The following is a 12,321-nucleotide window of genomic DNA, read 5'->3' as shown; positions in this document are numbered from 1 at the left end:
TTGACAATGTTATTCATGGGAGCAACGAGGAATTGTTTTTTCTGTACAAAACAACTCGTTCTTCAGAGAGAAAAGCGTATTGCCCTCTTTGTATCTGGAAAAGAGAAAATCATCCCTTATTTCTCGTCTGGCACTTGGACATTGGCTCCAAAAGTGTTCCAGTTACTTTTTGGACTGGGCATCTATTTTACAGTATTTGGAGTGCTGCAGATTCCAAAGGCCATCTCCTGCTTCTCTATTATATGTACTGCCACAGCTTTTCCCAGAAAAACAATTATCCTTTGCTGGCTTTTAAAATCACTGAGAAGGCTTGAGAAAGAGGAGATGAGACATCAGCTGAGCAACAGATCTCCACCCTTTCTGTTCCTTTTCATCAGAAGATTGGGACAGAGGTGCTATGTGCTACTTGGGAAGGCTACATACTTACTTAGTGAACAAGGGAGTGGACTCTCCTATGTGGGCAGCCTGGGACAGAGAGAGAAGTCATCCTTACCCCCGTCTCAGCAGTATTTGACTGAAGCATTCATTTTGTTGTCCCCAGCCAAGTTCTCAGTTCAGTACCTACAGTCTGAAAGACTGTTGCTGTCCCTAGGGAGTCCAGACAGGAGAGTCAGAGTAAGCCCTGGGACCTGCAGCAGGCTGCCAAGTATCTCCTTCTACTCTTCTACTGTTGGCTCCTTTGCTTTGCTGATAGATATTCTTCATTTTGCTAAGTTTAGGACCTCACTGCATGAAAGAGATGGGGCAAGCAGGGGAAGGTGACTTCGCCATTATTTTGGATAAATCTAAGAGGTCCAAGAACAGATATCGGGTGAGGAGAAGTGCCTGTGTCACCAAAGGGACATTGCTGTGCATTTATGTAAGGTTTGTCTGAAGGTTTCCCTTTGCAGTTGAAGGAATGAGCCATCGAAGCTGCTGTTTCCAGTTCCTGGTTGCCTGTAACAGTTTCAGGTTTCTGTGGTTTGTCCCAGGATCGTGTGGACACCTCACTGGCACACAGGGCAGAGGCAGAGCACCTGTTCCCGCTCAGCTTAATTCCATCAAGTGCTCTCACAGCTGACAAACTCTAAGCAGTACAATGAAGGCCATGACTGTTTGCATTGTAGAGCCCTTTTTGATGTTCAATAGTTCAATATCCCAAATTATTTTAGTGAGTAGGTGTGATGAGAGCTTTATAGAACTGCGAACAGTCCATGAACGTGTCCCTGGGACAGCTCATTTGCCAAACACAGAGCACATGAAATACTCAACTGCTATAACACAGCACAAATATTTACTGAAATCAGTTTTTAGTGTTTACCTTGGAGTGGGAGAGCACATTTTGAGCAATTATTCTCTGTTGTGCCCAGCTATGCAACGCAGAATATATTCAGAACAATCCTGTAGTCAAGCCATGGATATACATATAGATGCTTTAGACAATGAACTAGTTAAAATGTATCCTGTTGTGTTGTGCTGAGCACAGGAGAAATAAAAGGTGTAACTAGGCCCAGGATTCTGTGTCAGAAATGATGTTTAAACACAATGATGACTTTTATATATTCAGCCATAATTAGCAAGATACAGCTCAGAAGGCCCTTGAAGAGTTTACTGTGGCATTTCCAGTGTCTTGTCTAAACAGCAAAGCTGATGTCTTTGGCAAATTCTTGTCAGCAGCTGGTAGCCCCGAATATTTTTGTTGTACAGAAAAGTAGCAAGCTGTTTCTCATGGCACTCAAAGCTGGGGGCTCCTGGGCAGTACTGTCAAGGTCTCTCACAGGAAAAGTGTTTGTGTTTTTCTGCCCTGCTCAAGGCTGTTGTGCCACTGCAGCTTTGGCAACACGCTGCTGCTGCCACCAGAGCAAATCCGTTCTGTGCTCAGAAACAAAGGACTACAGGATGAGATTCCTGTTAGTGTGTGGCACTGGTAAAGCAGTCACATTCTGCTTTTCACCTATTCCTTTAAGCAGTTTTTCAGTTCCTTTGTTTCTTTGAGAGAGATGAGCTGAGGAGGGTGCAGGTGAGAATAGTCCATGGAAAGAAATTTTCAAAGAGGTCACTGCTGTTTCACTGGATGAGGAGGAGCTTAAGGACAGCTGTTCAGGCTTGCTAAAAATGCAGATCTGTAGTAAAAGATAGAGATTCTCAAACATTCATCAAACACTTTATACCAGGGTATGGTGTTTTTCAAATACGTTATTTGCCAACTGGTTTATTTTTCTCTTTTCTCCCCCACTTCAATAGATTTAAAAAAACCCCACCACCTCTGTTTATGTGGAGGGTTTTCTTGAGCATTTTGGGAAGGTGACAAAAAGAGTGTAACAGTACTCATGTGTCTGTGTTCTGGTACCCTTCTATGTGCTTTGGCCTGTTATGAACAACTATGCAATGTTTAGGACAGCAGAAACTGGCTCTGTGTTGTGTGTGTGGGCTCAGCTGCCTGTGTGGTGTGTTACCAGAACAGGGCCTCGTGGGTTTGAAAGCTTGCCAAGTGCACTTAGAAAATTCCTGAGCTTCAACCCCTTTGCTGTCCAAGTTCTTGCTCTTTTATTAAGGGTTAAACACCTGAAATACTTCATTTCACCATGGGTATGATTCACACTTGAGAGGAGATGAGAGTGACCGATGTTTTTTGTGACTGTGCTGTTGAGTTTTGCCTTTCCACCTCAACAAGGATTTCAATGTGGCATCTGAGTAAGTCGAACACCACAGAGGTGTTCAGCCTTCACTTGGTGGCACTCTTTATCACATAAAGCTGTCTGTGGGTGCCTGGAGTCATTTGCTCTGAGAGACCCTTTCATGGATTGAGGAGGCCATGCAAACAATGTCAATGAGATTTAAATGAACCAACAATTCACCTTACTTCTCTGAGTCTCATAACAAATGTCACCCCAACTGTGATCCTGTGTTGGGATATGTTCCTTACATATATTCATTTGCCAGAAGTCTATTTGTAAACAATTCCTATCAAATCAATGTGACAATCCAGGTATGTTTTAATTGTTCCTTCCCCTGTGGCTGTTCATCATTACAAGGCTGAGAAGGCACCATGCAGGGGCCAGCACAGCTGCAGAGTGAAACCAAGAAACTCAGTGTGTTCAAGATGGATGGAAAGCACCATTCATGAAAACTCTTATGATTAAAATTAGAACCGATAGCAACAAGGTTTTTGTTTCAAGAAAGAAAGGAAATAGAAGACAAGGAAAAAAGCAGAGAGAGTATAAAGCCTCCTGCAGAGTGGGCAGAAGAGGAAGATGGTTATAGTGTTTCCAAAATTTAATAACCAGGGACAACAGAAGGAGGTGAGGGATGTGGAAAATCCTGCTCCACTGACGGGACCTGCCACATGCCAGCAGCAGCCTGCAGGGGGCTTAGTGCTCCACAAAGGTATTTGCAAATTCCCTACAATAGTTTTTTTTGCTGCTGAAGCATGTACTTTAAGAATACAACTTTTTCTATATCCAACTGCCACATAACAGTACCAAGTTTTTATGTTGTAGATGTAAATCATAATTCGAATTCAGGTGACTCTTAATGTATGGACTAATTAGAGAGAGGATGGATCTGCAGTATAACAAAGTTCTAATGGGGTCAGGACTGAAATACTACAAAAAAAAAAAGCTATTTTTTTTCCTCTTTGTCTTGGAGCCATTATCTATTTTAATTCCTCTCTATTGAAGTATGAATCATGTGAATCCTACCTTTAATTTGTTTCTTTATCAGTGCTTTGTTGACTTCATAGGCTATACAAAGCACAGCAGGGGAGAGCTGTGAGACTATGTATCAAGCATTATAGTGCATTAGAGTAATCACTTTTCTCTCTAACGCATCAGATGTTGTCATCAAGTTTTATGAGTATAGGTGTTATTTTTCTCAGAATCTCCTGAAACTATTCATCTTAATTAGCAGCAGTATAAGCTTCTTCATAAAGTTGGAATACATCTTATCGTGAAGAAATTTTGTGGTAAATGCACCTGCTTAGTATTTCTAAACAAAGTGATAAAAAAATAAATTCCATAGTTCAGAAAGCTTTCTTTTTGAAATTAATTTGAAACTGTTGGTGTAAGATTAGAAGTTGCAGTATTTTCCTCTCAAGAGATCAGATGGTAAACTCTGCTTTGTGGTTTTCAGTCTGACTGCTCTGTGCTCCTGAGCCCCATCCTTGCTCCTGGCAGACCCCAGTAACTGCTGACACGGTGCCGGTTTGCCGGGTATGCAGGTTGCTGTTGTTGCCTTTGTTCTCCTTGCTGTGATGTGACGTGCTTTTTATCATCCTATGTGAATATGTAGATATTTCTTCTTTTTCCACTTTGGTCCAAAAAAAAAAAAGCCTTTTAGTCGGGGTCAGCAAATGCACCACAATTCCAAAAGACAAACGATTGCAAAGATATAATCCAGCTGTTGATGCCCAATGCTATGAAAAGGTTTCTTAAATGTATGCTCAGTTGTTGCTCACCAAATTTTCAATGCAAAAGAAAATAAGGGCCAAATAGTCCCTGTTCCCTGAGCAGGGCATACTGGTCAGCTGGAGAACCAGTTCACAAGCAGCTCCCAGTAAGCTGGCACTGGTGTTGAGAATGTTGTTCCACACAGTGTTAGTTCTAGTCCCAGTCTTTTGCTCCTGTTTTTTTTTTTCTAAAGGGATTGATGAATAGAAGACCCTGAATGAAGTGGTTTGGCATTTGCTTTCTGATGTGGCAAACAACAAAAAAAAGCACGGCCATAGCGGTGTTCAAGGCCTCCTTATTCATCAGCATCCTTAAAGTAGCTGTGCCCTGTCATTATGAAATGCTGTGGATATTTTTTTCGTCAGTTGCAAAGTGGAATTTGACAAGGAAAATGCTCAAAGGGCGATAAGCAGTAAGAGACATCCTGTACATTTGAATAGAGCACTTATAGATTATTTTTATTATCACCTGTTTTACTGTGGGGTGGTTTACTCTTTAAAACTCTCAGCACTATTCCAAGTTATCCTTGCAAGATTTGCCTTTGGGTGAGCATATCCCCTTCACCTCTAAATTCTTTACAACCTCATGCTGGGTACTGTGAGGCTTCTTGCGTTTAAGAATAAAGGTGTCTTACGGTGCTGATTGTCTGAGACCAGGAGCTGGTTCAGCACTGTGAGGGCCTTGAATATCATCTGCCCTGCTCTGGCTGGGGCCAGGCAGGAGTCAGCAAACCTGCTGACCTTGCCCTCTCATTCATGGATTGTGTCATGCTGGGGGTAGCTCACATGCAGCGTGGCTCTGAGTGTGCAAGGCAGCTTCATGTTGCTGTCTGAACACCCTGTGCTTTCATTTTCTGTTTAAGTGGGAATCCAGCTGAACTAGCATGTTTTTTATATAGATATTGCAACCTTACTCTATGAAAAGATTATTTGAACTCTCAGAGAGCAATGGACATTGAATTATTTCCCCCCCAATGATGTTTTGTTTTCTAGTGTTGGGTTGAGTATGTGAATTTGGGTGTCAAAACATGTATCTCGAGTTCTGAAAAGGTGAGAAAGTGTGTCTGTATATATGCAGTCAGCATCACAGCTTTGTGCAGATTGTCAGTACTCTATATAATGCCTGGCAAGGCAGGTTATAGCAAGTTCTGGCATTTATGGAGAAGCAGTTTGTCCGTTCATATCACTCAGTGCAACAGCTGCATCTGAAATTTGTTGCCCTTTGTTTATAGGCTGATCCTGGTATTTGGAACTCTTAGAGTGTTTCACTGCTCAGGTGTCCAGAATTTAAAACAAAATCAATTATAACTGCCATAGGCAAGGGGGTTTATGGTCATAATGTTCCAATGACAGTGTCAGGGGAAAGCATCAGGAACTTCCAGCAAATATTTATTTGCAGACATTTCTACACAGTCATCTTAAAATAGCAGTAATTGGTACAGGAAAAGCAGATACAGCATGGTCTCTGTCCCTGCAGAAGAGTAACTATATAAATAGGTAATATAATGTTAGAAATAGAAAAATAAGATGTGATACAAAAATGCAAGTCATTTTTTAGATGGAAGATAGTTGGTTTTGCTGCACTGGCTTCTAATGGCAATCTCTTTGCAGGATACTTCAAAAGTGATGGATTGAGGGACACACATAATGACCTGTTCCAGTCAGAAACAGAGACAGCCTCAAAGGGTGTTGCCAATGAGATCTATAGAATGGGACGTGTGAGCGTATACAAGAGCAGTGTTGGTACCATTTTGCATGTATATCTTCCTGTCAAAAAACTTAAAGAAAAAAAAGTCAAGACTGCACATTTTGGAGGATTAATCATCTGAGATTTTTCTTTAATTTATCACCAACAGGAGTAATGTTCACTTTCTGTTTTACAGGGACACCCACATAGACTTTAGAAAGCATAAATAAAATTATGTCCACACAGGCTGTGGGTCTGTGCAGCAGCTGTTCACATGACACTATATTTTATCTGCATACATTTAATCATTTTTTTTCCTAAGCAACTGTCTCAATCTGTCAAAATATTTGTAAATGGATTCAGTTTCCAGTGAAATTTGCTTTCACTAGCACAACAGAGAGACAGGGAAGACTTATACCCAGTGGGAAGAAAAAAAAGCAAAATTGTTTTCCATTGCAGGTTGAACAGCTCAGTCCTAAGGCGTTTGCCTTGATGGCTGTGTGAAGCCAGTACTCTCACTTAGCAGCTACCTCATTTCTGGGCCGAGATGTTTCATTTCATCAGACGGATTTCTCCACAGCTGAACAAGCACAAACAACATGGTAGGTGACAGAGGACAGCTCTGTATTTCAGTAGAGGAGGGACTCACCTGAAAAGAAGGGATATTGGGGATTTTTTCCTATTTTTACCCCTAACACTCTGTGTCCTTCTCTTGTTTTCCTCCTCCATGTAATGTATTAATGCTTCCCTTTTGGTACCTTGGAAACCTCTATAGTCCGAGGGTGTCTGGGGATTTAGTGATAATTTACTACAACTAAACAGATGAGCTGATGACTGCCTCCTGTCAGTTCTGCAGCAGATTCAGTGTCTGTGTTAGCCCAACCTCCTTGTAACTGCCCCTCTGAGTGCACAGTTGTGGGAAGTAGATCACTTAAGCCTCATGGCTTTCCAGATCCATGGCTGTCCTTTTTGTGAGATAACACAGATCCTGATAGACTCATCAGACAGGGAGGAGCAATGTGTCCTGAGAAAATGGTGATGAGGGCAGGCATTATCATGATGCAAAATTGCTTTCCAGAACTCTCCTGGTTTAAAGCACAGGATGTGGGATCCCTTCCCAAAGTGGAAACACAGATAGGCCAACACTGCCCACCGGTATGGTCTCAGTCTTGTCTAACTTCAGCTGCCTGTGGGCTCCCACAGCAGCTTTTGCACCTGCAGTCGTACCAAAGCTGTGCACTTGTAGCTGTAGAAATCCACATGTTTTGATTGCACCCTGAAGGAAATAAGCCTTACAGCTCATATCAATATATTGAACTTTAACTTTGTTGTATAAACCAGAAAATCCTGATGTCAAGTCTATTTTTAAGCCCTAATCTGTAGCAATGAAAGTGAGAGATTGATGTGTTTGCTAAAGCAAGGGGATTTCTATGTGCACAGGACTACCTGAGGCCTTACAGAAGGCTTTGCAGGGGGAAGGAGCTGGTTCACTTAGTTGTGTAACTCGGTGGATGTTTTAGTCTGGGCAGGAGCTGCTTCTAGGGTAACTAGAGCAAAGAACACCCTTTCCTTACACACCAGCAGTACTGAGCATTGACCACACTGTTTTGGCATAGTCTTGAGCCCATCCTTTTTGCCTCTGAATTAGGTTACAGGTAACCAGGTACCTTATTTTCAAAGCAGAAACAGTTAACAGCCACCCTGCCTTGGCTGAGACTGTTGTGTATGCTTCCAGCTGGGACCACTGATGCTCTTGTTGCTTCCAACTGTGGCTTAAGGCAGGCACTGGGACAAGGCTGACCATCTCCTGGCAGAGATAAATGCCTTCCTGTCTTTCCCAGACTTATGCCCCACCATATAAGCAATATAATCTCGCCTAGGCAATATGTGCTTCTTCAGATTGTTGTTCCATCAAAACTCTTTGTCATTTTCTGACAGCCACCAGGAATGTTGAAATCTCATGCATTTCACACCAAAACCATCTGCTGATGTCAGAGCTATGTGCAGGGTCTTCAGTACTAAAGAAAATCAGACCACTGATTATTTTGCTTGTGGCTCCTTTGGCATTCTGGACTTGATACTCAGTGATTAAGTGGCCAGATGTCCTGAAGCTGCTGCATACAGCTGGACAATAAACTGTCTGCTACAGAGAAATAGCAAAGGCCTTCCTCCTTTATTAGGGTAAAACTGACAGTTTTATTGACTGGCTTTTTGCCTTGGTCATATTTACAGTGTTACACTCGACCTATTTAAATCATTTCAGTAGCAAGCTGGATACTCTCTGAAAGCAGTTCTGACTCCAGACTGAAGAATAGGTAGTTGTTTAATGAATGCAATGAACTGTCATATAGCCACATTTTAATATGAAAAATAATTATTCCTCTGTAACAGCTGACAGTTTGTTTTGCTGTGGGCAAAATACAGCTTTGATAAAGTACATTGCCTAAATGAACTCAGCTAGTTTGAGAAACACACTGCAGTAGCAAATCAGTGCTTTTACTACCTGTGTACAATACATGATTTTATGTTTTTATACATAAAAGGATCTACTGCAGATATTATAAACACAAGATAAATAAAAAAACCAACCAAACCAAACACAGCAAAACCCAAAACCAAAACCACAACAAAAAAAACCCAAAGAGCAAAGAGAGCAAAGCCAAGAGCAAGTATCGGTCCACATCAAATTAATCATGTAGTTGATAAATGAAGGATCCCTGCAGCTCCATCTGTGGGGCTGTTTCTCAGGCTCTGGTCTTGTAGGCCACTGCTGCTCTGTAAGACATCAGAAGGACTTCTGTCAAACTGTGGCAAAGAGAAAAAAAGTCTCCTCTTAAAAAGACCCTAAGCATATTCCCACAAATGTAAGCAAGCAAAGTTTGGGTTTGCATGCAAAATTAACAGTGAATGTGTCTTAATTAGTTGTAAATTAAGCTATTGTGACAGCTTGACAGAGAACACAATCCTGGGAGACGAGACACTCCTTTACTTTAAAGACATGACTTAGAAATATTATTCTAGGAAATGCAGCTACACTCTTCTTAATATACCATCCTGGTCTGCTGCCACACTTGTATCTCACCCCTCTCAGCCCCGTAAGATGTTCCAACAGAGGTGCCGGATGTCTTTCTGGGGAGCAAGTGACAGTCTCCCACTTCAGTGTTTACATTGGTGGCCGCACTTAATCAGAATCATACCAGTTTTTTTCCTTTGTTGGTTTTATCCTTTTTCACCACAGCAGAGAAAGCCGGGATTTTAGAACCACTCTGCCGGAAAATGTCACGTAAATATTACCGACCCGCTCGGCCAGCAGGAGCTTTGCAGGGCACGCTGCGGATCGGGCTGCCCCCCATAAAATAAAAAAATAAAAAAATTTGCTTTGCTGTTATTTTGGACGCTCCAGCGAGGAAAGTTCCGTGGGGCTTCTGTGCTGCCGGGGCGAGGCAGCAGATGGTGCTGGTGCTGCAGGAACCGCCGCTCGCTGCCTCTTCATTGACTGGAAAAGAGGTAAAAAGGGGGAGAAAAGGAAGGCATTTCCAGGGACTCATTTCTCTGGCTGTTGATATCGTTTAGGGAAAAAGAAAGTGGTAAATATTAACAAATTCTACTCAAAAATAGCGGACTGTGTGCCCAGCTATTTGACTGAGCGCACCAGCATAAGGCTGTTGCCAATAGTCTCACAAATAACTGAAATTTGATCGTACAGAAGTAGTAGTTGCAGTAAAATAATCGAGATCTGATCGTATAAAAGGAGTAGTTCGATTAAAGGTAGAAAATTGTGAAGCATATTGTATAGAATTGTTAGGAGTGCTATATCTGAAGTATGCAACCACAGATACCTCACTAAGAAGTTACTGGACCATGTATACTGCTTGGAAATCCCCTTATCCTTCTTATCTTGATTTGAGTATCAAGAATTCCAGTCAGTATAGCTAAGTAGAACTAAGCAATGATTGGTTTTGAGTAAAGATATATAACTATGGAACCGATCATTGTAAAGGTTAAATTCAAGAATGGACTTATGTAACAGAAAAGAAGTATAGAAATGAATGGAAGAATGGGCTTATGTAACAGAAAGGTATAAAAATGAATGGGTATTATTGCTAAGTGGAACAAATTTGGAGGAGCGATGCCCCGTGTTCCCAGCAAGCTGAATAAAGAAGTGTCTGCATGTTCACATCAAATTGGTGCTGGATAAGTTTCTTTTGTCCTGTTTGGTGACAAGGCTGTGCTCAAAATGTGCTTTGTTTTCAAACAGCTTAACTAAGTAAAAACCAACAAACAAAGAGCCAAAAGAAAAAAAAACACAAACAAACCCAACCCAATCTAACCAAAAAACCGACAAATAAAAAAAAAAGCCAAACCAAATCGGAACAAACCAACAAACAGCCCAAATCCCCAATCTAAGGTCTGTATGAACATGCTGAAAGACCCAGGAATGTCTCCATCCTCAGCTGACTGGGGGAGTGCTGGAGAAATGTGGAGAAATGATGACAAGCACAGCCAAAGAGGGGTACAAATGAAACAGTTTCAATAGAGAAGACAAATTTGGAAAGAAGAAAAAAAAGTATTGTGACGTATTTGAGTACCCAGATCATGCCAGAAAGCTAAAGGGAAGCGTACAGGTATTGTACAAGAAAGTTTATTTCAGATTCTCTCTCCTGTACTAACAATATAACGTGATCCCATTGTACCTATTATCTCATCCCATCTATTGTTTTGCACAGCCAAATCCTTTTATGTAAGTTGTTATATCTCACCTGACTTCAGTCAGCACTGGCAACATATACCAGCTGTCTCTCCCTGTGCATCCCCCTCTGTTCCTGCCAGTTCTCTAATCTTTTCAGGAAGACCTCCTTTTTTCACCAATTGTTCTGTCTTTCAATTCTGAGACTTATGATGATTTACAATCCTTTCCAGTCTCATAAACTTTGTACTGCTCTTAGTCCTTGTAGTTGCTTTCCAATAGTCAACCTTCCAGTTACCTTAAGATCTCTTACCTGTATTTGTTGGTTCTACTTAGGTACTTAAGCATCTCTCTAATTTAATTCTCTCTATTCTAATATGCAACTTGAAAGAAATACAACTGTTTATAAATAAGCATTGTATGGAACTCTATTGTTGCCTACAGCATGTTGCTGAAAGGGCTCATGAAAAAATTAGAGAAAATTCCACATGATGATCTCATTGATTTTCCTTCTGGCTAGGAAAAACATTTGTTTAGCACAACAAACTTCTTGAACATATTATAGCTTACAAATGGAGTATAACATATATCCACTTGTTTGTCATGTCGAAGGTGATTTATTTCTGGATGACAATAAAAGAATCTCACGTTCAGCTACTTCAGCATTGAAGTTAGCCACATTTTCAGCAGAACTTTGCTGCTATTTGGACACCTCAGTGAGAAAACTACTGTGGGGGACCATTGAGTTCTTTGCTATTTCAGGGTGTCACAATGGTATCTACTATTTAAAAAGTCTGGACCCAAGTGGATGTGTAGTGTTTTTTAAGTAAAAGCTAATAGCTGTTGCTGCTGAGTAAAAGAAAACTCTGTAAACCAGTGCCTCAGGGGAATTGTACAGGATGCATGTGTTGACTGTCTGAGCTGCTATGTATTAGCATAAATCCATGAGTTAAATCATTATTTGTAATTTGAAGTTTGCTGAAAATCTTCTAAAGTGAGACCAGGAAGAAGATGCACAATTATTTTTGTTTTGCATAATGAGCTTGGCTAAGTAGAAGGTCACCTCAAAGTAGAATTTTTCAAGGATACCAACATTTCCTTATCCTATCCTGTGTGTCTGATAAAATGGCTGGGTCTCAAGATGTGTGCTTCACTAATTGAAGGTCATATTAGCATGAAAGGGTCTAGCCTTGGCTGATAGCTACCATTTCAATTTAACATTGGTTTTCTTATAAAGTAGAAATATGTTTCTCCTACAAGAGTTACTCTTCATAATGCAATCTCGTAAAATCTAATGTAGAATGGTATTCATGTCTATCAATTTAATCTTCCCCTTATTTTAAATAATTAGAATGAATGAATAGAAATAAAATCCACATGTAATAGCAAAGAGATAATATCATGTGTATATGAAATATCACTTGACACTGTTTCTACAGTGAATTAAGGCTTTGTTGATCCTAAGCAAAAAAAAAAAAAGAATCAACTGGATTATAACACATAGCTTCAGTGAGGGTTTCC

General features: G+C 40.8%; 2 long non-coding RNA genes across 3 annotated transcripts in view; one reads left to right on the top strand and one right to left on the bottom strand.

Moving 5' to 3' along the window:
• Positions 1-5,799: 5,799 nt before the first annotated feature.
• LOC113994018 overlaps positions 5,800-12,321 on the bottom strand; it is a 41,135-nt gene continuing 34,613 nt past the window's right edge. For both annotated transcript variants that reach the window (XR_005565403.1, XR_005565402.1), the window contains one exon: positions 5,800-9,609. This is a non-coding gene — a long non-coding RNA (uncharacterized LOC113994018). The remainder of the gene's footprint in view (positions 9,610-12,321) is intronic.
• The window catches only part of LOC113994007, a 32,411-nt gene continuing 26,270 nt past the window's right edge, over positions 6,181-12,321 (top strand). The window contains exons 1-2 of the long non-coding RNA XR_005565404.1: positions 6,181-6,715; positions 9,352-9,620. This is a non-coding gene — a long non-coding RNA (uncharacterized LOC113994007). The remainder of the gene's footprint in view (positions 6,716-9,351; positions 9,621-12,321) is intronic.

The sequence above is a fragment of the Pipra filicauda genome, unplaced genomic scaffold (assembly GCF_003945595.2).
Source record: "Pipra filicauda isolate LSUMZ 115617 unplaced genomic scaffold, ASM394559v2 scaffold46_size3722508_pilon, whole genome shotgun sequence".
NCBI classification, from domain to species: domain Eukaryota; kingdom Metazoa; phylum Chordata; class Aves; order Passeriformes; family Pipridae; genus Pipra; species Pipra filicauda.
Note: the sequence above shows the minus strand (reverse complement) of the source record. Positions and strands in the feature narration are given on the sequence as shown.